Genomic DNA, 25,953 nt, shown 5'->3' with positions numbered 1-25,953 from the left:
CCTCTCAAGTCTGGAGGAGTTTCTGCAGAGAACTGGGGGCCACCGTGAGCCTCTCGTCTGGGTACCACCCACAGACGAATGGACAGGCAGAACAGGCCAACCAAGAGTTGGAACAGACCCTCCGCTGTGTGACATCCATGCACCCGACGGCCTGGAGTAACCATCTGGCCTGGATCGAGTATGCACATAACAGCCAGGTGTCTTCTGCCACCGGCCTCTCCCCATTTGAGGTGTGTCTGGGGTACCAGCCCCCATTGTTTCCCGTGGTGGAGGGAGAGGTCGGTGTGCCCTCGGTCCAGGCCCACCTGCGGAGGTGCTGTCGGGTGTGGCGCACCGCCTGTTCTGCCTTGTTAAAGGCCCGGACGAGGGCTAAGGCCCATGCAGACCGCCGGCGGTCCCCGGCCCCTGCATACCAGCCCGGGCAGGAGGTGTGGTTATCAACCAAGGACATTCCCTTGCAGGTGGACTCCCCCAAACTGATGGACAGGTTCATTGGACCATTCAAGATCGTCAAAATCCTCAGTCCTGCTGCAGTGAAGCTCCAGCTCCCGGCTTCACTGCGGATCCACCCTATTTTTCATGTCTCCCGGATTAAACCACACCTCACCTCACCCCTCTGTGCTCCCGGTCCGGCGCCGCCTCCTGCCCGGATCATTGACGGGGAGCCGGCTTGGACAGTGCGCCGGCTCCTGGACGTCTGTCAAATGGGCCGGGGGTTCCAGTATTTGGTGGACTGGGAGGGGTATGGACCCGAAGAACGCTCCTGGGTGAAGAGGAGCTTTATCCTGGACCCGACCCTCCTGGCCAATTTCTACCGCCGACACCCGGATAAACCTGGTTGGGCACCAGGAGGTGCCCGTTGAGGGGGGGGTCCTGTTGTGTGGGCCGCCAGAAGAGAAGGTACTGCTGGCCCACCACCAGAGGGCGCCCTGCCTGAAGTGCGGGCTTCAGGCACGAGAGGGCGCTGCCGCCACGGACACAGCCAGGGGTGACAGCTGTCACTCATTATCTCATGACAGCTGTCACCCATCTACACTTCATCATACTACTCCATAAAACCCGGACGTCATCTCCACCTCATTGCCGAGACATCATCTACCTGTGAAGGTAATTCTCTGCTAAACTGAAAACACTGACTAATAGTCTGAACTTCTTTGCAGCTGTTTTCCTGTAAGTGTTTCCTTATCTGTGGGATTGGCGTTTGGTGTGATCAGCGACGGCTTCGCTTCACACTACAACCAGATAAGTGGTTAACAGGAGCTGCACGAGTGTGTGATTAGAGGTGGAGGTGACTTTCGAGGTGCAAGTGACTTTCCACCTTCTGACTGTTTTTGTTACTGGGTGTGCACACACCCACATCTCACTGTTTGTGCTCCTCACCAGCAGTACCAGATCCGACAGTCGGGGACGGTGATCACCTGGGAATTCGGGACTTGGCGGCTTCAGTATTCACTAGGTTCGGTGGCGGCGGAAATCGTGTGGTTCCAGCTCTTCTCAGGACAGACGTCTTCTATCCTCAAGCCCGCCCACACGTCACCTTTGTGTATTGACTGCTATCATATTCTGAGATTGTCTGTATAGTCGTTGTGCACATTCACAACATTAAATTGTTACCTTTTGGCTCATCTATTGACCGTTCATTTGCGCCCCCTGTTGTGGGTCCATGTCGCTACACTTTCCCCAACAAATATAGTACCTTCAACTGCACCACAGACTAAAACAGTTAAATGTGGTCTATTAAACATTAGGTCTCTCTCTTCTAAGTCCCTGTTAGTAAATGATATAATAATTGATCAACATATTGATTTATTCTGCCATACAGAAACCTGGTTACAGCAGGATGAATATGTTAGTTTAAATGAGTCAACACCCCCGAGTCACACTAACTGCCAGAATGCTCGTAGCATGGGCCGGGGCGGAGGATTAGCAGCAATCTTCCATTCCAGCTTATTAATTAATCAAAAACCCAGACAGAGCTTTAATTCATCTGAAAGCTTGACTCTTAGTCTTGTCCATCCAAATTGGAAGTCCCAAAAACCAGTTTTATTTGTTATTATCTATCGTCCACCTGGTCGTTACTGTGAGTTTCTCTGTGAATTTTCAGACCTTTTGTCTGACTTAGTGCTTAGCTCAGATAATTATAGTGGGTGATTTTAACATCCACACAGATGCTGAGAATGACAGCCTCAACACTGCATTTAATCTATTATTAGACTCAATTGGCTTTGCTCAAAATGTAAATGAGTTCACCCACCACTTTAATCATATCTTAGATCTTGTTCTGACTTATGGTATGGAAATTGAAGACTTAACAGTATTCCCTGAAAATTCCCTTCTGTCTGATCATTTCTTAATAACATTTACATTTACTCTGATGGACTACCCAGCAGTGGGGAATAAGTTTCATTACACTAGAAGTCTTTCAGAAAGCGCTGTAACTAGGTTTAAGGATATGATTCCTTCTTTATGTTCTCTAATGCCATATACCAACACAGTGCAGAGTAGCTACCTAAACTCTGTAAGTGAGATAGAGTATCTCGTCAGTAGTTTTACATCCTCATTGAAGACAACTTTGGATGCTGTAGCTCCTCTGAAAAAGAGAGCTTTAAATCAGAAGTGTCTGACTCTGTGGTATAACTCACAAACTCGCAGCTTAAAGCAGATAACCCGTAAGTTGGAGAGGAAATGGCATCTCACTAATTTAGAAGATCTTCACTTAGCCTGGAAAAAGAGTCTGTTGCTCTATAAAAAAGCCCTCCGTAAAGCTAGGACATCTTACTACTCATCACTAATTGAAGAAAATAAGAACAACCCCAGGTTTCCTTTCAGCACTGTAGCCAGGCTGACAAAGAGTCAGAGCTCTATTGAGCCGAGTATTCCTTTAACTTTAACTAGTAATGACTTCATGACTTTCTTTGCTAATAAAATTTTAACTATTAGAGAAAAAATTACTCATAACCATCCCAAAGACGTATCGTTATCTTTGGCTGCTTTCAGTGATGCCAGTATTTGGTTAGACTCTTTCTCTCCGATTGTTCTGTCTGAGTTATTTTCATTAGTTACTTCATCCAAACCATCAACATGTCTATTAGACCCCATTCCTACCAGGCTGCTCAAGGAAGCCCTACCATTATTTAATGCTTCGATCTTAAATATGATCAATCTATCTTTATTAGTTGGCTATGTACCACAAGCTTTTAAGGTGGCAGTAATTAAACTATTACTTAAAAAGCCATCACTTGACCCAGCTATCTTAGCTAATTATAGGCCAATCTCCAACCTTCCTTTTCTCTCAAAAAGTCTTGAAAGGGTAGTTGTAAAACAGCTAACTGATCATCTGCAGAGGAATGGTCTATTTGAAGAGTTTCAGTCAGGTTTTAGAATTCATCATAGTACAGAAACAGCATTAGTGAAGGTTACAAATGATCTTCTTATGGCCTCAGACAATGGACTCATCTCTGTGCTTGTTCTGTTAGACCTCAGTGCTGCTTTTGATACTGTTGACCATAAAAGTTTATTACAGAATGCTCTAATGCATGCCATAGGTATTAAAGGCACTGCGCTGCGGTGCTTTGAATCATATTTATCTAATAGATTACAATTTGTTCATGTAAATGGGGAATCTTCTTCACAGACTAAGGTAATTATGGAGTTCCACAAGGTTCTGTGCTACGACCAATTTTATTCACTTTATACATGCTTCCCTTAGGCAGTATTATTAGACGGCATTGCTTAAATTTTCATTGTTACGCAGATGATACCCAGCTTTATCTATCCATGAAGCCAGAGGACACACACCAATTAGCTAAACTGCAGGCCTGGTTCTGCTGGAGGTTTCTTCCTGTTAAAAGGGAGTTTTTCCTTTCCACTGTCGCCAAGTGCTTGCTCACAGGGGGTCGTTTTGACCGTTGGGGTTTTTACGTAATTATTGTATGGCCTTGCCTTACAATATAAAGCACCTTGGGGCAACTGTTTGTTGTGATTTGGCGCTATATAAATAAAATTGATTGAAAAATTGATTGATTGATAACCTTGTGAGATACTACCCTAATCACTGACCTAAGGTGACAACTAGATGTCTACGTTGCTGCTAGAATGACTCTGTCTCAAATGAACATTCACTTAGAGTGACACAGTATCATGAGCAGAGATCAGCTATGACATTTTGGCCACATAGTGCATGATCCAGCATGCAGGTTCTGCACTGCCGAGGACCTCAGTGGCTGCACAAGGTCAAGAGAATATTCATTTTCCATCTGATTGCAGGCGACTGATGGATACTTTCAGAAAGTGGAGATGGACCAGTTATCTACCTAGGCAGTTTTGTTGGTTTTAAGTTATTGTTGTGATGTCATCTACAACAAAAATTGATGAAGGGCTTTGGTTGAAAATTCTTTATCTGGAACTGTGAACCAGAACAACAGTTCAGAGATTTTACAATTTCAACTACGCTCTCGTGAGCACTGATGATGTGACTCTACCTGTGAACCAGTCTGTCTGCCAACAGGAATGCAGAAGAGATATAGCCTTCTCAAAGAGAGAAAAACACAACATGAAGAGTCACTACAAGTTTTGAAGGAGACAAACTGCATGAGTAATGATGATAATAATAGTATTGATGCAGCCATATCATCGGTTCATGTCTTTCTTTGGTGATGACACATATTTAAAGGTGTCATATTCACTGATGTTCTGAAGACTGTGATGTCAGCCAACATGAAAGGAAACACCTCGGAGTGTTGAGTTTGTACTGTAGAAGACCTTCCAGGCCACTGAGTCACCGGCTGTTTATCCTGACTCACGTACATCACTGTACAGCTTTGTAGCTGTGCAGGGATGCCAACACCTTTGATGGTGAGGTCACTTAGAGGACAACAGATCTTCAGCCCCACAGTGGATTAATAATGAGAACAGCTTTAGTGGAGTGTATTATCAGCTACACCAGCAAATAAAAAGTGATAATGAATCACTAAAGTTACAGCAAAGCTTTAAATGTTTTTATCCAAAGCCAAAATATGTCTAAATATGTCAAAATATGTCTATCAGGTATTGTATGTCTGTGCTCAACATAAGTCCAGTCCTATTACTGCCAGCGTCTTCAAATTCCCAGGGAACATTCTTGGGACACAGACCGACAAGTTCAAAGATGGTTAACATTGACCTATTTTAAGAGGTCAAAAGGTCACAAGGTCAAAAGGTCTCTGTTTTTATGCTCATATGCAGAGGGTACTTTAGCAATGAGTTACGTTTTACAGTCCAAAACCACAGAATGACCTTTACACGTTTCTAGTCATAATAACTTAAAGGAAGGTCAGAGTTGGAGAAAATGATCTATTTTTGGATTCTGCATGACAAGGTGAATAATTTAGCATATTCACCAACAGGACTGGAGCATTTTTCAAAATTTTGGCCACCCCAGTTGTCCTCTACTGGCTGGGTACCGAAAACTGGTGTTACAGTTTAGCCCAGGGGCTAAAATAGTAGAACCACCAGATTAGTCTGGGCAAAAGAAAAATATGGCTGTCTCGTGTGTTCAAATCTATATTATAATAGCCAAGTGGTCTCTGTGTGCGTGTGTATGGCTTAGGTCAAGCAAAAATTGGGGAGAGCTGACATTTGCTGTTTAGAGATGCACTGATGCACAGCACCTGTGATCATGGTAGGACGTCCAGATTAAGCATGTAATCACACATCCACTGACAGTCCACCTCATGTGTCAGAGGATTCATCTGAATTATGTTATCATGGCTGTTAGACCCCGTCCACACGACCGCATTGTATGTCAATGCATAGAGACACACTGACATGACGCACAGTGTCTATGATCGTGGTAGGATGTCCAGATTGAGCATGTAATCACACATCCATTGACAGTCCACTTTATGTGTCAGAGGATTCATCAGTGCGTGTCAACGCCTCACGGAGACACGCTGAGTCGCTGTGACATACGGCGTATTTGGTGTGATTGTGCAATGTTCACATCTAGTGCACAAGATGACTGCATGCCACAGACTTTGCACAATACAATATTTCCTCTGTGCAATGAAAATGATTCGGGGGAGGGGTTCTGCTCATCGGGGATACAATCGGGACGTGCCTACGCAATCAGACTGCTCCGAATGCTGGTGGGTTGCCATTTCAGATGCCAGTTCATCTGCCATTCCAGAGAGCAGTCAGACAGCAGTACGACTGCTGTACGAATATTCCCCAATTCGAATGCAGCATGACAGTAGTGTGCCTGTTCTCTACATTCGTGGTGACTTGCCAATTTGCCATATTTCCCTAAGTGCTACACAAATGCTGTCTGAGGAATTCCAATGCAGCTTGACTGCAGCAGGGCTTGCAAAAATGTCGTTTGATTGTTAATTCGTACAGCATTCATGCTGCAGTTCGACTGCAGTTCCAACTGCACGAATGATGTACGAACTAGGTACGACTGACTCCAACGCTGTTTGAATGTTTTCTGGCACAAGTGACACACAAATATGCCAACTGCTGTAGGAATGCTATACGAGGCGTTCGAGTGCAGTTCGAATGCAGTACGAATTGCACGAATGTCATTTGAATGTCAATTCATAGGGCATTCGTGCAATTTGTGCTTTAGTGTGACGGGGGTATATGTATTTGCCTGCCAGGGCATGACCAGAAGACTCCCCTCACACATAGCTAACCTCATACAAGTAGAACCTACTAGCTGCCACTCTAGACTTGCATACTTTTTTCTATAATGGGCAGTCAGATTGCTCACGTGTGTGCTCCTCCATCTCAGCTGCTATCTCAGGTGTGACAGTTAAGCTACTCACTTTATAGTCTCCCTTTCTTTACTGCAATGAACATAAATACGTTTTATAAAAAATAAAATAAAGACATCTTTCTTTACCTCATATTTAACTGTTGTTTTTAAAGCTGTGATCGACCCACAATACAAAAATAATAGTAACACACAGTGACTTAGAGAAGTAACTTTAATCTGATTGCTGATTTGGAAAGATTAACGCATTAGATTACTCGTTACTGAAAAAAGCAGTCAGATAAGAGTAACGCGTTACTAAGTAACATGCTACTGGCATCACTGCTTTTTGAAGATCTAAAAGAGATTCTTTAAAAAGAGAAAACTTTCCGCGGCGCTTAGAGTGACTTTACCGGTAGTGGCTGTGCACAGCAAACTCTGTATGATTCCGGGTGATTCTGCATGAAAACCCTCAAGTGTTGCATTGAAAAATAAAAAAATAAAAATTGCGGTGGAAAGCCTGAAAAAAAAAAATTCCTCCACATGTATTTCCATGATGGTTTTTTTTTTGCATAGAAGAGTAAAATATAATGCAATGCTAAAATACCCTCAGCCATATGAGCATTGTCTTCTTTATAATTGGCAGTTGTTTAATTAATCATTAAGATCCTATTATCTTACATACAATTTGTACGTGTTCAATAAAGCCCCTCTATCAATTAATCAATCAATCAATCAATCAATATTTACATTTTAACGGCATCTGCAGCGACCATGCATGTGTGTACAAGAGCTTGTAGCAAGAGTGGAAGTTAGCTTTGAGACTGTGGAAGTTAGCGTGCTCACTGACATCCATGAAATGTCTTGTAAATCACTCCAGAGGTGTTGTCGCATTACAAAAACAGTGTTTTCAGTTTTAGAAGTGTTTATTTCTCAGTAGCCTTGATATAATATATAACAAAGAGCTTATATTTACACACAAATGAAACAGAGTTTAGCAGCTAGCTAGACCAGCCACTGACGTCACCACACTAATATCTGCAAAATGTCTTGTAAATCACTTCAGAAATGTTATTAGGTTCCAAAAACAGCGTTTTCAGTTTTAGAAGTGTTTATTTCTCAGTAGCCTTGACATAATATATGACAAAGAGATTATATTTACACACAAATGAAACAGAGTTTAGCAGCTAGCTACACCAGCCACTGACGTCACCACACTAACATCTGCAAAATATCTTGGAAATCACTTCAGAAATGTTATTAGGTTCCAAAAACACAGTTTTCAGTTTCAGAAGTGCTTATTTCTTGCTAGCTTTTACATAATGTATGACAAAGTGGTTATACGAGGTCTGTCCATAAAGTATAGGTCCTTTTTATTTTTTTCAAAAACTATATGGATTTCATTCATATGTTTTTACGTCAGACATGCTTGAACCCTCGTGCGCATGCGTGAGTTTTTCCACGCCTGTCGGTGACGTCATTCGCCGTCATTCGGCGGCACAGGAAAAACACCTCTCTTGGAACCCTTAAGGACAAGTTGGAACATGTCCAGCTGTTAAACAATTTCTCATATACTCACTCCACTGAAAGCCATCAAAAGCTGCCTGGATTTTACAAATGGTCATCAACATGGAGGTGTTTTTCCTTTGCCGCCGCACCGCGTCGGCTGCGTCCCGACGCGCGGACCCGTCCGCACGTCTTTCATTAAAAAAATCTCCTTTAACAGTGGAATATCCGGATAAAATGCTGAAACCGACTTCTTCTGAAACTTCTCTGTTCTCTCACGACGTCCTGGATCAATAGAGCCTGAAATGTGGAGGTTTTCAGCTTGAAACAGGCTGACGACGGCGCCTGAGAGCGCTGCGCGACGTCTCGCACCGTGGGAAGTCCTTAAGCGACAGTATCACCTCAAAATCTCTCATCAGCCGTTAAAATTTTCACTGAAAACCAGCTTAATTTTTCGAACCGTGTCCACTTCGATGTGTCTCACAGGTTTAGAAAAAATTTTGATCAAACAAAGCGCCAGTCTCTCAGCAACTTCTCAGACAAAGGAATTCTGACGAGGGGCTGGATGACTCCTCCCACAAGGAGTGCTCACAGGCGAATGATGTCACCGACAGGCGTGGAAAAACTCACGCATGCGCACGAGGGTTCAAGCATGTCTGACGTAAAAACATATGAATGAAATCCATATAGTTTTTGAAAAAAATAAAAAGGACCTATACTTTATGGACAGACCTCGTATTTACACACAAATGGAGTTTGCAGCAAGCTAGACCAGCCACTGATGTCAGAGTACTGCTCTACTGTGACTGGCTGTCAACCCCACCACTCAAAAAAACAAAGCAAACAAACAAACAAATGGAACAGAATTAAACAGAATGTGTCTTTTTAACCTCTTAAAATATCTCTTAAAATAGGTCAAGGTTAGCCATCTTTGAACTTGTCCAAGATCTGTGTCCTAAGAATGCTCCCTGTGAATTTAAAGACTCTGGACAGACAGGCCGATGGACGGATGGACGCAAAGTCTTTGCAATACCTGGAGGTGATATTTGATGGCCTTGGGTAAAAACTAAAATGAAACTGTTTTCAGGCCAGTGGGAAAAGTATTTTTCCGGCACATTTATTGGAGTGTTTTACTGAGAATCCCAGACTGGCACATGCTGCAGCCACTTGTAAAGAGAGACGCACTGACGGCTGACTGACTGGACCGTGTGATGTGTGCTGGCCTCAAGGCTTGGCTCCAAGTGATGGAATGTCTTGAGGGATGATGGAAACTAAAGCTGAGAATTTGTAGTTTCAGTCACATTCTGTCACTGATTAATGAACAGAAATATAACAAAAAGTTGACCTGGACGCACCAGTGTGTCCGTGGACTCCAGACGGTCAACCTGAATGTTGCTGAATCAACTGAAAACTGGACTCATCAGTATTTCATGTTTTAACTGTTTGGTCTTGCAGACGTGATTGTAGCTGGGACCCACACCAGCAGGACACCCAACCCACGTCCCGGAGCATCAAACAAACCGGACTGTGCGGGAGCAACGTGCTCGAGCGTGGTCCAGACTACACAGTGAAAATTTACCCAAAATGATCAGTGCCATTACAGATAATCTTACTGCAATACAAAAGCTTTTACATGATAAAAATCTGTTCATTTTGGCACTGCAGCGCCCTCTGTCATGAACTTGTGTCCTGTTTACAAGACAAATATTTGGGTGTGAATCATGTAAAAGTTGCGTCTGGGCATGTCATGTGGGCTCAACCCTCAAGTTTTCTACCGAAACAACATGAGTGTTAGACTTGAAAATCACAAATGATTAAATTCATGCCTCACAATGAGTTTCACACTTTTTATAGTCCTCTGCATCAGCTTCATTTTGGTTTTAATCTGCCCTGACCGGCGGTGTGTTGGCGGGCTGGACGTGTTATTCTACTCTGCAAGTTTCTGTATAACTGTGAATGCTGTGTTTTCGTGTCAAGTGGGAGACTTCAAAGCCTTCAGATCTGTACATCACTGCTGTGAAATGCAGTGAGCGTCTCCACCCTGCTCTGGGAGAAAAACACCCACCACCAAAAAAGAAAGGAAGGGAAAAAAAACAAGCCTGTAACAGTTGGCTGCACGCAATGAAATCAGTCAGGGAGGGAAAAGTTGTTGAGAATTGAAAAGGAGCTGCTTTTTCCTGCAGCCCGAGGCAGTCCAGGATCTGCTCTGGTCTTTGTCTGACAGAAACTGATGCCCTGCTCACCACACAGGAATCCAGCAAACCCACAGTCCCTCATTCTCAGACTATGTTTAGCTTCTTTCACATGACACCCAACAACCAAATCCCAGCGCTTATTATTATAATAATCCAGATGATAAAAATAGGCTGCAGAAACTTTCTTTTTTCTTTTCTTTTTTTTTCTGCAGCTGCAGAACACCAACGTTTTTTTTCACATCATCACTTCCAACCCTTCATCAGTCCATTGCTCTGCTTTAAACATCAGCATCAAGCCTTCACGTTCTTCACTCCAAATGTCAGTGGCTCTGCCCTTTCCAAACCTTCTCACCCTGCCGGACATACCTTCACATTCCAGATCTGTCATCACACCATACAACTGATTTACAGTCTTACACTGATACTCCATCCATCCATCCATCCATCCATCCATCCATCCATCCATCCATCCATCCATCCATCCATCCATCCATCCATCCATCCATCCATCCATCCATCCATCCATCCATCCATCCATCCATCCATCCATCCATCCATCCATCCATTCATCCATCCATCCATCTTCACAAAATGTTGGAAGTTAGCATGCATGCAGATCACAGATTGTTGCTGAGAAGAGAGTGAAATGAAGACAACCCTGCAACACATTTAGAGTTTGACCTGATCAGGACCTGCAGAACTCACATGTGACCTTTTTTTACTGGCTGCTTCTCATAATGTCCAGAAGAAGGACTAAGGAGAGGGCTGGGATGAAATCAGCCTCCTGAATGATTTTTGGTCTAGTGGTTAAGGTGTTGAGCTTGAGACCAGAAGATCCTGGGTTCAAATCCCTGCCTGACTGGAAAATCACTAAGGGCCCTTGGGCAAGGTCTTTAATCCCCTATTGCTTCCGGTGTGTAGTGAGCGCCTTGTATGGCAGCACCCTGACATCGGGGTGAATGTGAGACATTATTGTAAAGCGCTTTGAGCGTCCGATGCAGATGGAAAAGCGCTATATAAATGCAGTCCATTTACCATTTACTTCTCCTTCCTGTGAACTTTGGAGCCCCCCCCCCGCTAACTCAACACTAAAAGGTGCTTTATGAGCACAGCAGTGAGGGATGCGGCTGAGAGGGTGTGACCCAGAAGATGTGAACCAGAGCGTCCTTACACTGTGTGCTGATGCTGTCTCCTGCAGTTTTACAGGATTACTAACGTGCCCTTTGGCCTGGCACGTTAGGACACACAATGGGCTCAGAACTGTGAAACTGGCATTAGTAACCGAAAAAGAATTCCAACCGTTAAAGTATGCAAAATGGAAAACTGGATGAAGGAAGCACACACTGTGCATTCCTCACATTCCTGGCAGAGACCTTTGTTTCAAAGTGACAACTGATCAACTGACTGAAGTTCAACAACTTTTCTGGGGCAATTAGTGATTGTACCTGTCTGCACACCACTTCAAATATGAAATATGAGTGATTGGAGCAACTTGATTAGATATAATGTAAAATATTCATTAAATGGGGCTTCAATGTTAAATTTAAATGGCCAGAAAATCTGTAATCTGGATCAGATCTGGATCAAACTTTGTCTGTTGATAAAGGATACCATACTACATAACACTATCAAATATGAAAGACATTCAGTCTTTTTTGACAGAGTTATGAATTCTTGAAAATTCATTCAATCTTAAAGGATAGGGATTTTCTAATTTTCCAAGATTTTTCTTTACTTTGACCTATGAACTTGAAAACTGAGTCAGCTCTTGCCTATCAGGATATGACTGCTGTGCTATGCCAGCAGTCATACGGCACAACCCGGACAGGATTCCAGTATATCGCAGGGCCACACAGACAAACACATTCACACCTACGATCAATTTAAAGTTTCCATTCCATCTAACCTGCAAGTCTTTGGATGTGGGAAGAAGCCGGTGCACCTGGAGGAAACCCACAGGGAGAACATGCAAACTCCACACAGAAATGCCCAGGTGGGAATCGATCCCACTACGTCCTTCTTGCTGTGAGGTAACAGTGCTAAACACTAAGCCACCGTGCCGCCCAATTCAAAGTCCAACTCTCTTCAAACCAAGCTCCGACCTCTGCCAAAAATGAACCCAAAACAGAGACAGCAAAACTGCAGTTCTTTGACTGGCCACTTGAGACTGGCTTCAAAGCCAGCAGGTTCTCATTGATCCCCATGTTAAAATGTTCAAATTTAGAGGAGAAATTAAACGTGTTTACAGCATGGTACAACAGTTTTGTTTTCTACAGCTCAGGTTTTACCTCCATTTCAAGGGGATGGAGGTGATTTCATTTTTAAAGTAGACCTGCTTTGAAATAAATGCAGTCAGATCTTTGGACCAAAAAATGACTATATTACACATAAGATCCGTCTGAATGTAGTAAAGTAAATCTGCAAGCCCAGATCTGTCATTCAACAGAGAAATCTTCATTTGAAAATGACAAATTTACAGCTAAAATTTGGCCCTCCACAAAACTGTCAGCACATCGGGACACTGCTGAGATGTAAGAGAGAAGACCCTATCCTAGCATGCATTGCACGCGCCAACTGTAATTTGTGGATTCACATTAGTTTGCATCTCTTACAAAAGAACCTTTTATTGTCTTATACAGAAGGATCGACTTTTTTTAAAACTTCATATTGTCTTGCGGCACATTTGGTGAGTAAACATTTCTTTTATTTTTGCTTGAAAATGATTTTTCGGGACTTTTTCATACACCCGTTTGATTGAGTGGTGTCACATTGAAAATCTACTGTCTTTAGCCTACCGCCGTTTCGAGGTTGTTTATGATTGTTTTGCCTTTAGACTAGATCTATAGGGGAGGGGGTCAAAGCAGTTTCAGTCTTTTGTTCATGGTAATGAGTCATTCATGTCATCAGCAGAGTCGTCAAGGGAGCCATCAGGAGAGGGACAGCTGCCCTGTCAGGAGGGTGTTAACTAGAGCACAATAGGTGCTAATTAGAGCTATTGTTTAGTCACCAGCCTATAGCAGTCTGCCTCTCAGTAGGAGGGGTCTGGTTAGGTTTGAAACTCCAGCTTTTGTGACTTCTTGCTTATTCTTCTCTACAAGAGTCAAGACAGAAGTCAGACCACCAGAGCAAGAATTTTAGCTAAGGAAGCTTCTGCGATTTGAAGTGAAATGTCCTCGCGTCAAGCAACCCAGTCCAGTCGAAGATTGAAGCTTCTCTACTATGGAAACCACCTGGACAACTGAGAGCCTACACAGAAACATTGCCCCATTTAATGAAAATTTTACATTACATCGAAATCACACTCGCTCCAATCACTCATATTTCATATATGAAGTGGGGTGCAGATTGGTACTCACTATCACCTGACAAAGTTTGATCCAGATCTGATCTGGATTGTGGATTTTGTGGACATTTGAAATTAATATTGAAAAGTCCATTTGATGTACATTTTGCATTATATCTCAATCAAAAGTGCCTCAATCACTCATATTTCTGGTATGGATTTATCTACACCACCAAAATTGGATGGCGGTTCTAATTTTATGCCTGTTTGTTTATCTCATAGTTATCAGTTGGAAACCAAGTGCCAAAAAGCAATGACAAACTGTACATAGCTGAGATAACCAATGTTCTGTGAAAATTATCTAAAAAAAAGAATTAAAGTTGACAAAAAAAACTGGCAACACCACAAAAAAAACTGATTCAAATGCATGAACTAAATGTATACTCCTAACATCTGATCACATCTAATTCAGCTCATGAAAAGCCGCTTCTAAAAGGACTTGACTTTCCAAGGTAAAACTACTGGAAACTAGTGTTGGCAAGTGCTGTGCTCTAGTTTGTTATGTTAGCACTTTTAAACAGTTATGTGTCGCTTTTAATTTAACCTTTATTTTACCAGGTTAATCCCACTGAGATTGAGATCTCTTTTGGAAGGGAGACCTGGACAACCTAAAGTTTCCAGTCCCACCTTAACCTGCATGTCTTCGGATGTGGGGAGGAAACCAAGCAAACATGGGAAGAACACGCAAACTCCACACAGAAGGCCACAGGTGGGAATCGATCCCAGAACCTTCTTGCAGTGAGGCAAACAGTGCCATGAAAACCACTGTTCAGTATCTAAAAGTTCAATTAAGGAGCATTACAACCGGATTAAAGACGGCATACAATGACGACAATGACAGGCTGAAACGACCAGATCATTTCCAAACTGAATGCTGTGTTGATCCGGGACGTCGTCTGACTAGCAGAGAAATGGCAAGAGAGGTGCACATAGCACTTTTCCTGCACATTCCACTGTTAAAGGAGATTTTGTAATGAAAGATATGCGGCGGAATTTGCGCAGCCAGGACGGAGCTGCTCATGGCACGGAACAAAAGCACCTCCATGTTGGTCTGACAGGACATGCCCTGACAATGCCCAGATCTTCCACCATCAGAATATTCAGACAGCTTTGGTGGCTTTTCAGTCGAGTGAGTATCCGAGAAATTATTGAAGATCTGCTAGTCAGACAACGTCCCGGATCAACACAGCATTCAGTTTGGAAATGATCTGCTCATTTCAGCCTGTCGTCGTCATTGTGGGCCATCTTTAATCCGGTTGTAATGCTCTTTAATCTGTGTGATCCCCATAAGATCTTCACCGAAAGCCATCTGAATTTTCCGAATGGTTTCCAACTGGCTGTCTCTCACAGTTTCTGAAAAAAACTTTGATTTAGCAAAGCAGCAGTCGCTCCGCCATTTTCCTGACAATGAAAATCCGCCGAGGGGGCTGGACCACTCCTCCCACAAGGCGTGCTCACAGGCGAATGACACAACCAACAGGCGTGAAAAAAACTCACGCATGTGCACGAAGGTTCAAGCTTGGCTGATGCAAGCGCACGTGATTCAAATCCATAAGGTTATTGCAAAAATAAAAGTCCGTTACTTTTCTAACAGACCTTGTAGTTATGACTTTGTAAAGTGATTCCAGCAGATTTAAACTGGAAACCACATTTTTCCATTAGAGCAATGTAAATAAGTACTTTGAATGAAGTGCACTGTTTCACTTTTTTCAGTGTGTGCAGAACCACAGGCATGTTGTTTTTAAGTTATGTGTCCTTGATCATAATATATTAAATAAAGTGTTTCACTGAATCAGTCAAGAAATGTTTCAGTTTAAGTTGGTTCCACTTCCTCCAGCCAAGGCAAAGGAGTCAGTGTTGGGTTATTTGGTCACAGACTTTTGTCAGGATTCTGACATTTTGCTGATTGGCTGAGACCACACTGCTCTCTGATTGGCTGGAGCCTTTGTTTACAACGTAGCACTGGTACCACAGTCTCTGGAGGGGTGGAACCAACTTACATTTTTGGCAGTTATGCCACAGCCAATCACAGGACGTGGTGTGATAGCCAATAGCAGCTGACGTATCAGATGGACCAATCACAGCCATGTTTTCAAAAACACGCTACCAGTCTCTTTGTATGAGAGGCTGTGGTACCAGTGCTATGTTCAGTTTGTCCTGTTTGTTCATCTGTACAGTTCCATTCTCACTTTAGTATCCCACAAGCTTGTGGTTTGAAACCTTCTCTTACCCTGGAAAACTCTGCCACAGTGTCCATGATGAACCAGGATATGAACCAGGGCATTGTGCCGTGGCCTTGATTCAAGAGTGACTAAATTTTCTGTGTTTAAAAAAAACCCCTCTGTAAACCCTGACATTTTCTCAAAGCCCATAGCATTGTCATACACACCATAACATCAACGGCACCAGCACGGTGCTGACATTCTTCCATGGGCACCATAGTGTCTATGGGTGTTTGTGTACAACGCAGTACGTCATCAAACAGCATGGATTCTTTTGGATTCTTTTCACTTCATTGGTTTTTCTCACATGTGCAACAAGGGTAGTAACTGCTGACGGTGTGACCTTTTGCAAGTACTTACAACTACAAATCCGATATCATACTTTTACCGTTGTGGCTTTCCATCTTTGTTTTGTTTCTCATCTGGTTTTACTACCAACAGGCCCCGAAAAAGTGTGACAGCCGGTAACAGCCTCGAGGTTACCCTGGGGTTAGTTTGTAGGAGATTACCTTTGACACACAACTTGAGTTTATTTACAGTTTATATGCTCACAGTAAGCAGATGTTTTATGACACGTGAGAGGGATGTAACATGTAATGACATGATGCATCAACCTGGAAACAGTAAGAATTTGATATTCCTGTTGAAGTTTTAGAATATTCCTAATATGGTCACAGATCAGCAGTCATCTTAATTTGCATGGTAGCAAAGAGAAATAAATGACTGGTCTTTCCAGACCAAAATTGGAAATGCTGTCAGTGGTGGTGACATGCTGTCAAACCTCATCTGCAGATGAAGCACAGATGATCGCTGAGCTTTGATTCAGGCTCCTTTCTAGCTGTATTCACTCCAGGACCTCACAGGGAAAGTATGCGGGCCGGTTGCAGTGGTTTGTTGTGAGAACAGTGCAACTTCAATGGAATGAGGAATTCTGAGCAGCATTCCGCCCAGTTAGGCACCCAAACAAACACCAATCAACGGCACGTTTTCAGAGCAATAAAGACCCTCAAGTCTAGTTACAAGGCAGCACCATTAAAAGTAACTCATTTCAGTTGCAGAAAAGATTTTCTCTCACTGATGTGGAGGAAAATATGAAACATAAGCAGTTAAAGCATCCAGCAGGAATCCCAAGCATGCAACCAGCAGCTGGACATTCTTTTGTATTGGGATGACAGTGTAGCTGCTTTTAGTATTCCTCTCCTAACAGAAACGTCAGGTGGGAGAGGCTACATGATGTGTAATACATGAAGCACGACATGCTTTTTTTTCTGACACAGACTGATAGTTAAAACAGTATCTACCACACAGCAGGGCAGCGTCTAGACGTACTCAGGATCCCGAGTGACTGACCACACACATGTACAGCCTCTGCGTCCCTGTGAAGACAAAAAAAAAAAAAAAAAAAAAATTAATACAAAACAGTTGCACCAACATAAGCAAAATAAATTATTATTATTATAAGTAGTATTAGTAATTGTAGTTAAAAAAGGCTTCAAAACTGGACCTTTAATCTAGGGGTGTTGTGGGGGGGCACATCCTTGCCCCACACCCCCATTCCATCTGGATTCACCCCTGCTTTGGCGTTTGAGCACAAAGAATGGATAACATTTATTTATGCAGAAAACATGACCAGATTTACAGGTAAGAAAGTTTTATTGCGTTTTCACATCATGTGGTCCTCAGAAAGAGAGTTTAGTTGCATTTGAGTGGAAAATAGTGTTAGTTTTTGACGCATTGCAGAGGATCAGCTGTTTTTAGCAGCAGATACGGAGCGGCTCAGCTCAGAATCTATATACATAAATGGCTACTTTTGTCTTTCTGTCTGTCCGCAATAGGCTCTAAAACTACAAAAGGTGAACTCCCCAAAGGTACATATTCTGAACCACCATGACATGGGCTACAACCTGGTACTATTTTCAAACAAAAAAATTAATATTAAGACAACAATATTAACAATAATCTGATACATACAGTTGAACCATATGTACCTCAGTGGCAGTTGTACTCCAGCACAAATCTCTCAGCTTTAATAGCTGGCCGCTGGCCCTATGCATATATGCAGGAGCTCAGTAGCCTGCCTACTGCTATAAACAGAGCCCAGAGACTCCTGGGCTATCTGCTGCTGGCTAGCACACATAGCGTGGGTGTACATGCCAGCTTGGTTGTATAACCAAGCAGATTCAAATATCCCCCTTGATATGAATGCATCCTTTCTCTGCACATGCTGCACGTGGGTGCTACAAACCTGTTTGACTCTCCATGAAAAGATTTGAACAACTCTACAAACTTTAGTGTTTTCAGGCCTGTTTATAGCAAAAACAAATGTGAGTATTCTGTCATTTACTGACTAATCATATACTGAACTTTTGATTGTAAACAATATAAATACACAATTCAATACAAAGTAACTTTCTTCCATGTGCTTTGTTATCCCCATACTCCCCTCTACCAATATTACACCCATGATATTTGACACCATGTGTGAATGAGTACAACCCCTGGCAAAAATAATGGAATCACCGACCTCGGAGGATGTTCATTCAGTTGTTTAATTTTGTAGAAAAAAAAAGCAGATCACAGACATGACACAAAACTAAAGTCATTTCAAATGACAACTTTCTGGCTTAAGAAACACTATGAGAAATCAGGAAAAAATTGTGGCAGTCAGTAACAGTTACTTTTTTAGACCAAGCAGAGGGAAAAAAATATGGAATCACTCAATTCTGAGGAAAAAAGTATGGAATCAGTGAAAAACAAAAGAACGCTCCAACACTAGTATTTTGTTGCACCACCTCTGGCTTTTATAACAGCTTGCAGTCTCTGAGGCATGGACTTAATGAGTGACAAACAGTACTCTTCATCAATCTGGCTCCACTTTCTCTGATTGCTGTTGCCAGATCAGCTTTGCAGGTTGGAGCCTTGTCATGGACCATTTTCTTCAACTTCCACCAAAGATTTTCAATTGGATTAAGATCCGGACTATTTGCAGGCCATGACATTGATCCTATGTGTCTTTTGCAAGGAATATTTTCCACAGTTTTTGCTCTATGGCCAGATGCATTATCATCTTGAAAAATGATTTCATCATCTCCAAACATCCTTTCAATTAATGGGATAAGAAAAGTGTCCAAAATATCAACGTAAACTTGTGCATTTATTGATGATGTAATGACAGCCATCTCCCCAGTGCCTTACCTGACATGCAGCCCCATATCATCAATGACTGTGGAAATTTACATGTTCTCTTCAGGCAGGCATCTTTATAAATCTCATGGGAACGGCACCAAACAAAAGTTCCAGCATCATCACCTTGCCCAATGCAGATTCGAGATTAACCACTGAATATGACTTTCATCCAGTCATCCACAGTCCACAATTGCTTTTCCTTAGCCCATTGTAACCTTGTTTTTTTCTGTTTAGGTGTTATGATGCTTTCGTTTAGCTTTTCTGTATGTAAATCCCATTTCCTTGAGACGGTTTCTTACAGTTCGGTCACAGACGTTGACTCCAGTTTCCTCCCATTCATTCCTCATTTGTTTGTTGTGCATTTTTGATTTTGAGACATATTGCTTAAGTTTTCTGTCTTGACGCTTGATGTCTTCTTGTCTACCAGTATGTTTGCCTTTAACAACCGTCCCATGTGTTTGTATTTGGTCCGAGAGTTTAGACAAAGCTGACTGTGAACAACCAACATCTTTGCACATTGCGTGATGATTTACCCTCTTTTAAGAGTTTGATAATCCTCTCCTTTGTTTCAAATTGACATCTCTCGTGTTGGAGACATGATTCATGTCAGTTCCCTGGTCAACAGCTCTCCAAGGTGTGATCACTCCTTTTTAGATGCAGACTAAGGAGCATCTGATTTGATGGCAGGTGTTAGTTGTGGGGATGAAATTTACAGGGTGATTCCATAATTTATCTCAGAATGAGTCCATATTTTTTTCCCTTCTGCTTGGTCTAAAAAAGTAACCATTACTAAAATATCAAGCTTTGTCTTTTCTTGCAATTTATACGTTTTTCTAAACATTTGCACATTTTCTAAAAATAAAGGTGTAGAGTGTACATGATGTGTATCACTTGCCGAGCGTTGATCATAATGTATCAGGCAAACGCATGTTTTCTGTATCACAATGGCACTCTGCAGATCATTTGAAAAAGTGATGTAGTTCTAACTGCTGATGGGGCAGCACCCTTTCAATCAGCCAGTAAGCGGGCATAGAGCCTGTGTTCTCCAATGGCGCGTTGTACATAGGCTGCTCATTATGATGTAAATATCATAAATTAAATTTTGTTGTCAACTCTTCACAACCTGCTGTCCTATTATAATAGTGCACTAGCTTTGGGGTTGATCTAATAGTTTTGGTATGTTGATGTTTCATGGCTCAAACTGTTTTTAGTGGTCAAACCTCTTTTTTTTACAATTGAAAAGATTGTTTGTTCTCTAAATATACCAATGAATGCATAACTTTAAGAAATATGCAAGGCAACATTTACACCATTTAAAGATGGAATGCCTCAAAGTGTGCAAAAAGAAACCACTACTTTTGCTGATAATGTGGCTGGTCTGAATATGGCAGAACCTGTGATCTTCCACAGTTAGTTAGTCAGATGCTCCAGAGCTGGTAACCCCAATCAGCTGTATATCCACTTTCCTGACAGAAGGACAAGGAACATTGTCTACCAAGAGGCTCTTCAGAACTATTGGTCAGTAAAAGCTACATTTAAATATATATTCAACATCTCAAATCCAAAATTAACATTTGCTTAAAAGCCATTTTATTTTTGTAGCATTCTTATAAACTAGATTTGCAATGTATCAACAATTATAAAGGTCATAACATCAATTCTGATTAATGATTATGAGCATACTTGATCTGCAATATAAAGTCTGCAAGAAGAACATTGTTGTTTCTTGCATGCAGCAAAATTCAGTTTTCTCTCTTAGTTTGGGGATTCCACCTATTTTGGGTTTTTAGTTCAAACCTTTGCCTATTCGGACTACATATATACTTATAAGATATCTACAATTATGACAAAATATAAACTTTGGAATATTTTGTAGATTATATCTTAAACAGGTTAACCTGGGCAACGCCGGGTACCCCAGCTAGTTCTAAATAAAAGAGAAGAAAAAGCATTAAAATGTCTTTGTAAAGCTCAGTGCAGGTGTGCTGTTATCACCGCGCTTTAAGAGGTGAGGACGAGTCGTAGCTGCTGCAGAAAACAGTGGATGAAAAGCTCACAGCTCGCTTAAAGTGGGCAGTTCAGTCGAACCCCGACCCCCTGCCCACAGACCAAATTTAATGCTGCAATCGACCCACAATGCAAAAATAATAGTAACGCACAGTGACTTGGAGAAGTAACTTTAATCTGATTACTGATTTGGAAAGATTAACGCGTTAGATTACTCGTTACTAAAAAAAAGTGGTTATATTAGTTAGAGTAACGCGTTACTAAGTAACGCATTACCGGCATCACTGTCCTTACCATATCAACTTTATTTATAAAGCACCTTAAAACAGCCAGCGCTGACACAAGGTGCTCCACACTACAAACATAATACAAATTAAGACACAATATAATAAAAAAGAACCACAAAATAAAACTAAAATGCAATTAAAAACTTATCTAACTAAGCCTCGTTGCTGTCAAAAGTAAAGAAAAAAGATGAGTTTTTAAACAAAATTTAAAAATAACCTATGACGTGGCTCCCAAACACCCAGAGGCAACCTGTTCCACAGTTTGGGAGCAGTAACAAAAAAAACCCTGTCCCCCCTGAGCTGTCTTTTGGACTGTGGCACTTGCTGGAGTTGGTTTCTCAGCCGAGCTGAGAGACCAACTCGGTATATAAGGCTGAAGAAGCCCAGAGAGGTACGACGGCGCTAAACCATGGAGGAACATAAAAAAGAACACAAGAATTTTAAAATAAACCCTAAAATGTACCAACAACCAGTGAAGTGTGGCCAGGACAGGAGTGAAATGCTCCCTAACCTGGACCCCTTTCAAAAGCCGCGCCACAGCATTCTGGACCAACTGCAGATGGGAGGGAAGTGACTGATTTACTCCCACACAAAGTAAATTGCAATAGTCTACACGAGATGACATACAGTAGTGTTCAGAATAATAGTAGTGCTATGTGACTAAAAAGATTAATCCAGGTTTTGAGTATACAGTGGTCCCTCGCTATATCGCGGTTCACCTTTCGCGGTTTTTCTGTTTCGCGGATTTTTTTTAGTGCAATTTTGCATGCTTCTTTTTTTTAACTGTCTGCTGTGCTTAGTTGCAGCCAAAATCTGGCAGCAGGTCCAGAAACTAAACTCGCTGTTTTGATGCAGAGCGCTCCAGCAGCGAAGAAAAAGCACGTGCATTGTGTTCTGCGTGTGTCTGTTTATAAGATTCTTCTCACTCAGAAGAAAAAAAAGAGCGCCAACAACTACCCATATCACTCGGAAAAAGACACCTGCACCGAGGTGGAAAAAGACGCCACGGAGCGGCGCCACGATGAAGAGGTGCGATCAGAGGAACTGTGAAATACTGGTCAGTTACTATTAATAATTTCTTATGTGTCCAACCTCGTAGGTTGATCGTTAAAATTAAATTTGTTAGTTCTAAAAGCCATCATAATTATTTATAGGAAAACGTTCTACACTCAACAAAAATATAAACGCAACACTTTTGGTTTTGCTCCCATTTTGTATGAGATGAACTCAAAGATCTAAAACTTTTTCCACATACACAATATCACCATTTCTCTCAAATATTGTTCACAAACCAGTCTAAATCTGTGATAGTGAGCACTTCTCCTTTGCTGAGATAATCCATCCCACCTCACAGGTGTGCCATATCAAGATGCTGATTAGACACCATGATTAGTGCACAGGTGTGCCTTAGACTGCCCACAATAAAAGGCCACTCTGAAAGGTGCAGTTTTATCAAACAGCACAATGCCACAGATGTCGCAAGATTTGAGGGAGCGTCCAGTTGGCATGCTGACAGCAGGAATGTCAACCAGAGCTGTTGCTCGTGTATTGAATGTTCATTTCTCTACCATAAGCCATCTCCAAAGGCGTTTCAGAGAATTTGGCAGTACATCCAACCAGCCTCACAACCGCAGATCACGTGTAACCACACCAGCCCAGGACCTCCACATCCAGCATGTTCACCTCCAAGATCGTCTGAGAACAGCCACTCGGACAGCTGCTGAAACAATCGGTTTGCATAACCAAAGAATTTCTGCACAAACTGTCAGAAACGTCTCAGGGAAGCTCATCTGCATGCTCGTCGTCCTCATCAGGGTCTCGACCTGACTCCAGTTCGTTGTCGTAACCGACTTGAGTGGGCAAATGCTCACATTCGCTAGCGTTTGGCACGTTGGAGAGGTGTTCTCTTCACGGATGAATCCCGGTTCACACTGTCCAGGGCAGATGGCAGACAGCGTGTGTGGCGTCGTGTGGGTGAGCAGTTTTCTGATGTCAATGTTGTGGATCGAGTGGCCCATGGTGGCGGTGGGGTTATGGTATGGGCAGGCGTCTGTTATGGACGAAGAACACAGGTGCATTTTATTGATGGCATTTTGAATGCACAGAGATACCGTGACGAGATCCTGAGGCCCATTGTTGTGCCATACATCCAAGAACATCACCTCATGTTGCAGCAGGATAATGCACGGCCCCATGTTGCAAGGATCTGTACACAATTCTTGGAAGCTGAAAATGTCCCAGTTCTTGCATGGCCGGCATACTCACCGGACATGTCACCCATTGAGCATGTTTGGGATGCTCTGGACCGGCGTATACGACAGCGTGTACCAGTTCCTGCCAATATCCAGCAACTTCGCACAGCCATTGAAGAGGAGTGGACCAACATTCCACAGGCCACAATTGACAACTTGATCAACTCTATGCGAAGGAGATGTGTTGCACTGCATGAGGCAAATGGTGGTCACACCAGATACTGACTGGTATCCCCCCCAATAAAACAAAACTGCACCTTTCAGAGTGGCCTTTTATTGTGGGCAGTCTAAGGAACACCTGTGCACTAATCATGGTGTCTAATCAGCATCTTGATATGGCACACCTGTGAGGTGGGATGGATTATCTCAGCAAAGGAGAAGTGCTCACTATCACAGATTTAGACTGGTTTGTGAACAATATTTGAGGGAAATGGTGATATTGTGTATTTGGAAAAAGTTTTAGATCTTTGAGTTCATCTCATACAAAATGGGAGCAAAACCAAAAGTGTTGCGTTTATATTTTTGTTGAGTGTATTTTTATTTCTCAAACAAATGTTTGGGCCTGAAAACAGGTTTTGATCTTTGGTTTCATTCTATAATACTGGACTTATTTAAGGTTTGAACTTTGAGAGTGTTTACCCAGGAGAGAAAAGTGAGAAAATGTGTGTAGTGAGGGGTTTAACAGCCTTAAAACATCTATAATAATTGTAAAAAAATAACGCTGACTACTTCGCGGAATTCACCTATTGCGGGCTATTTTTAGAACGTAACTCCCACGATAAACGAGGGACCACTTTATTTCTTATTGTTACATGGGAAACAAGGTACCAGTAGATTCAGTAGATTCTCACAAATCCAACAAGACCAAGCATTCATGATATGCACACTCTTAAGGCTATGAAATTGGGCTATTAGTAAAAAAAAAAGTAGAAAAGGGGGTGTTCACAATAATAGTAGCATCTGCAGTGTGATGCTACAAACTCAAAACTATTATGTTCAAACTGCTTTTTTTAGCAATCCTGTGAATCACTAAACTAGTATTTAGTTGTATAACCACAGTTTTTCATGATTTCTTCACATCTGCAACGCATTAATTTTGTTGGTCTAGAACCAAGATTTTGCTTGTTTACTAGTGTGCTTGGGGTCACTGTCTTGTTGAAACACCCATTTTAAGGGCGTGTCCTCTTCAGCATAAGGCAACATGACCTCTTCAAGTATTTTGACATATCCAAACTGATCCATGATACCTGGTATACGATATATAGGCCCAACACCATAGTAGGAGAAACATGCCCATATCATGATGCTTGCACCACCATGCTTCACTGTCTTCACTGTGAACTGTGGCTTGAATTCAGAGTTTGGGGGTCGTCTCACAAACTGTCTGCGGCCCTTGGACCCAAAAAGAACAATTTTACTCTCATCAATCAATCAATCAACTTTTTTCTTATATAGCGCCAAATCACAACAAACAGTTGCCCCAAGGCGCTCCATATTGTAAGGCAAGGCCATACAATAATTATGAAAAACCCCAACGGTCAAAACGACCCCCTATGAGCAAGCACTTGGCCACAATGGGAAGGAAAAACTCCCTTTTAACAGGAAGAAACCTCCAGCAGAACCAGGCTCAGGGAGGGGCAGTCTTCTGCTGAGACTGGTTGGGGCTGAGGGAAAGAACCAGGAAAAAGACATGCCGAGAAGGGGGGCAGAGATCGATCACTAATGATTAAATGCAGAGTGATGCATACGGAGCAAAAAGAGAAAGAAACAGTGCATCATGGGAACCCCCCCACAGTCTACGTCTAAAGCAACATAACCAAGGGATGGTCCAGGGTCACCCGATCCAGCCCTAACTATAAGCCTTAGCGAAAAGGAAAGTTTTAAGCCTAATCTTAAAAGTAGAGAGGGTATCTGTCTCCCTGATCTGAATTGGGAGCTGGTTCCACAGGAGAGGAGCCTGAAAGCTGAAGGCTCTGCCTCCCATTCTACTCTTACAAACCCTAGGAACCACAAGTAAGCCCGCAGTCTGAGAGCGAAGCGCTCTAATGGGGTAATATGGTACTACGAGGTCCCTAAGATAAGATGGGACCTGATTATTCAAAACCTTATAAGTAAGAAGAAGAATTTTAAATTCTATTCTAGAATTAACAGGAAGCCAATGAAGAGAGGCCAACACGGGTGAGATATGCTCTCTCCTGCTAGTCCCCGTCAGTACTCCAGCTGCA

The 25,953-nt window shown here is 42.3% G+C and overlaps 1 protein-coding gene across 1 annotated transcript in view; it reads right to left on the bottom strand.

Annotated features, from left to right (window-relative positions):
* Positions 1 to 17,377, bottom strand: part of si:dkey-44g17.6 (guanine nucleotide-binding protein G(I)/G(S)/G(O) subunit gamma-12) — a 41,237-nt gene extending 23,860 nt beyond the window's left edge. The window contains exon 1 of the mRNA XM_034179136.1: positions 17,298 to 17,377. The gene's annotated coding sequence lies outside the window, so the exon portion shown is untranslated. The remainder of the gene's footprint in view (positions 1 to 17,297) is intronic.
* Positions 17,378 to 25,953: the final 8,576 nt, after the last annotated feature.

The sequence above is a fragment of the Thalassophryne amazonica genome, chromosome 10 (assembly GCF_902500255.1).
Source record: "Thalassophryne amazonica chromosome 10, fThaAma1.1, whole genome shotgun sequence".
NCBI classification, from domain to species: domain Eukaryota; kingdom Metazoa; phylum Chordata; class Actinopteri; order Batrachoidiformes; family Batrachoididae; genus Thalassophryne; species Thalassophryne amazonica.
The sequence above is the reverse complement of the archived record's forward strand: the minus strand, read 5'-3'. Positions and strand labels throughout refer to the sequence as shown.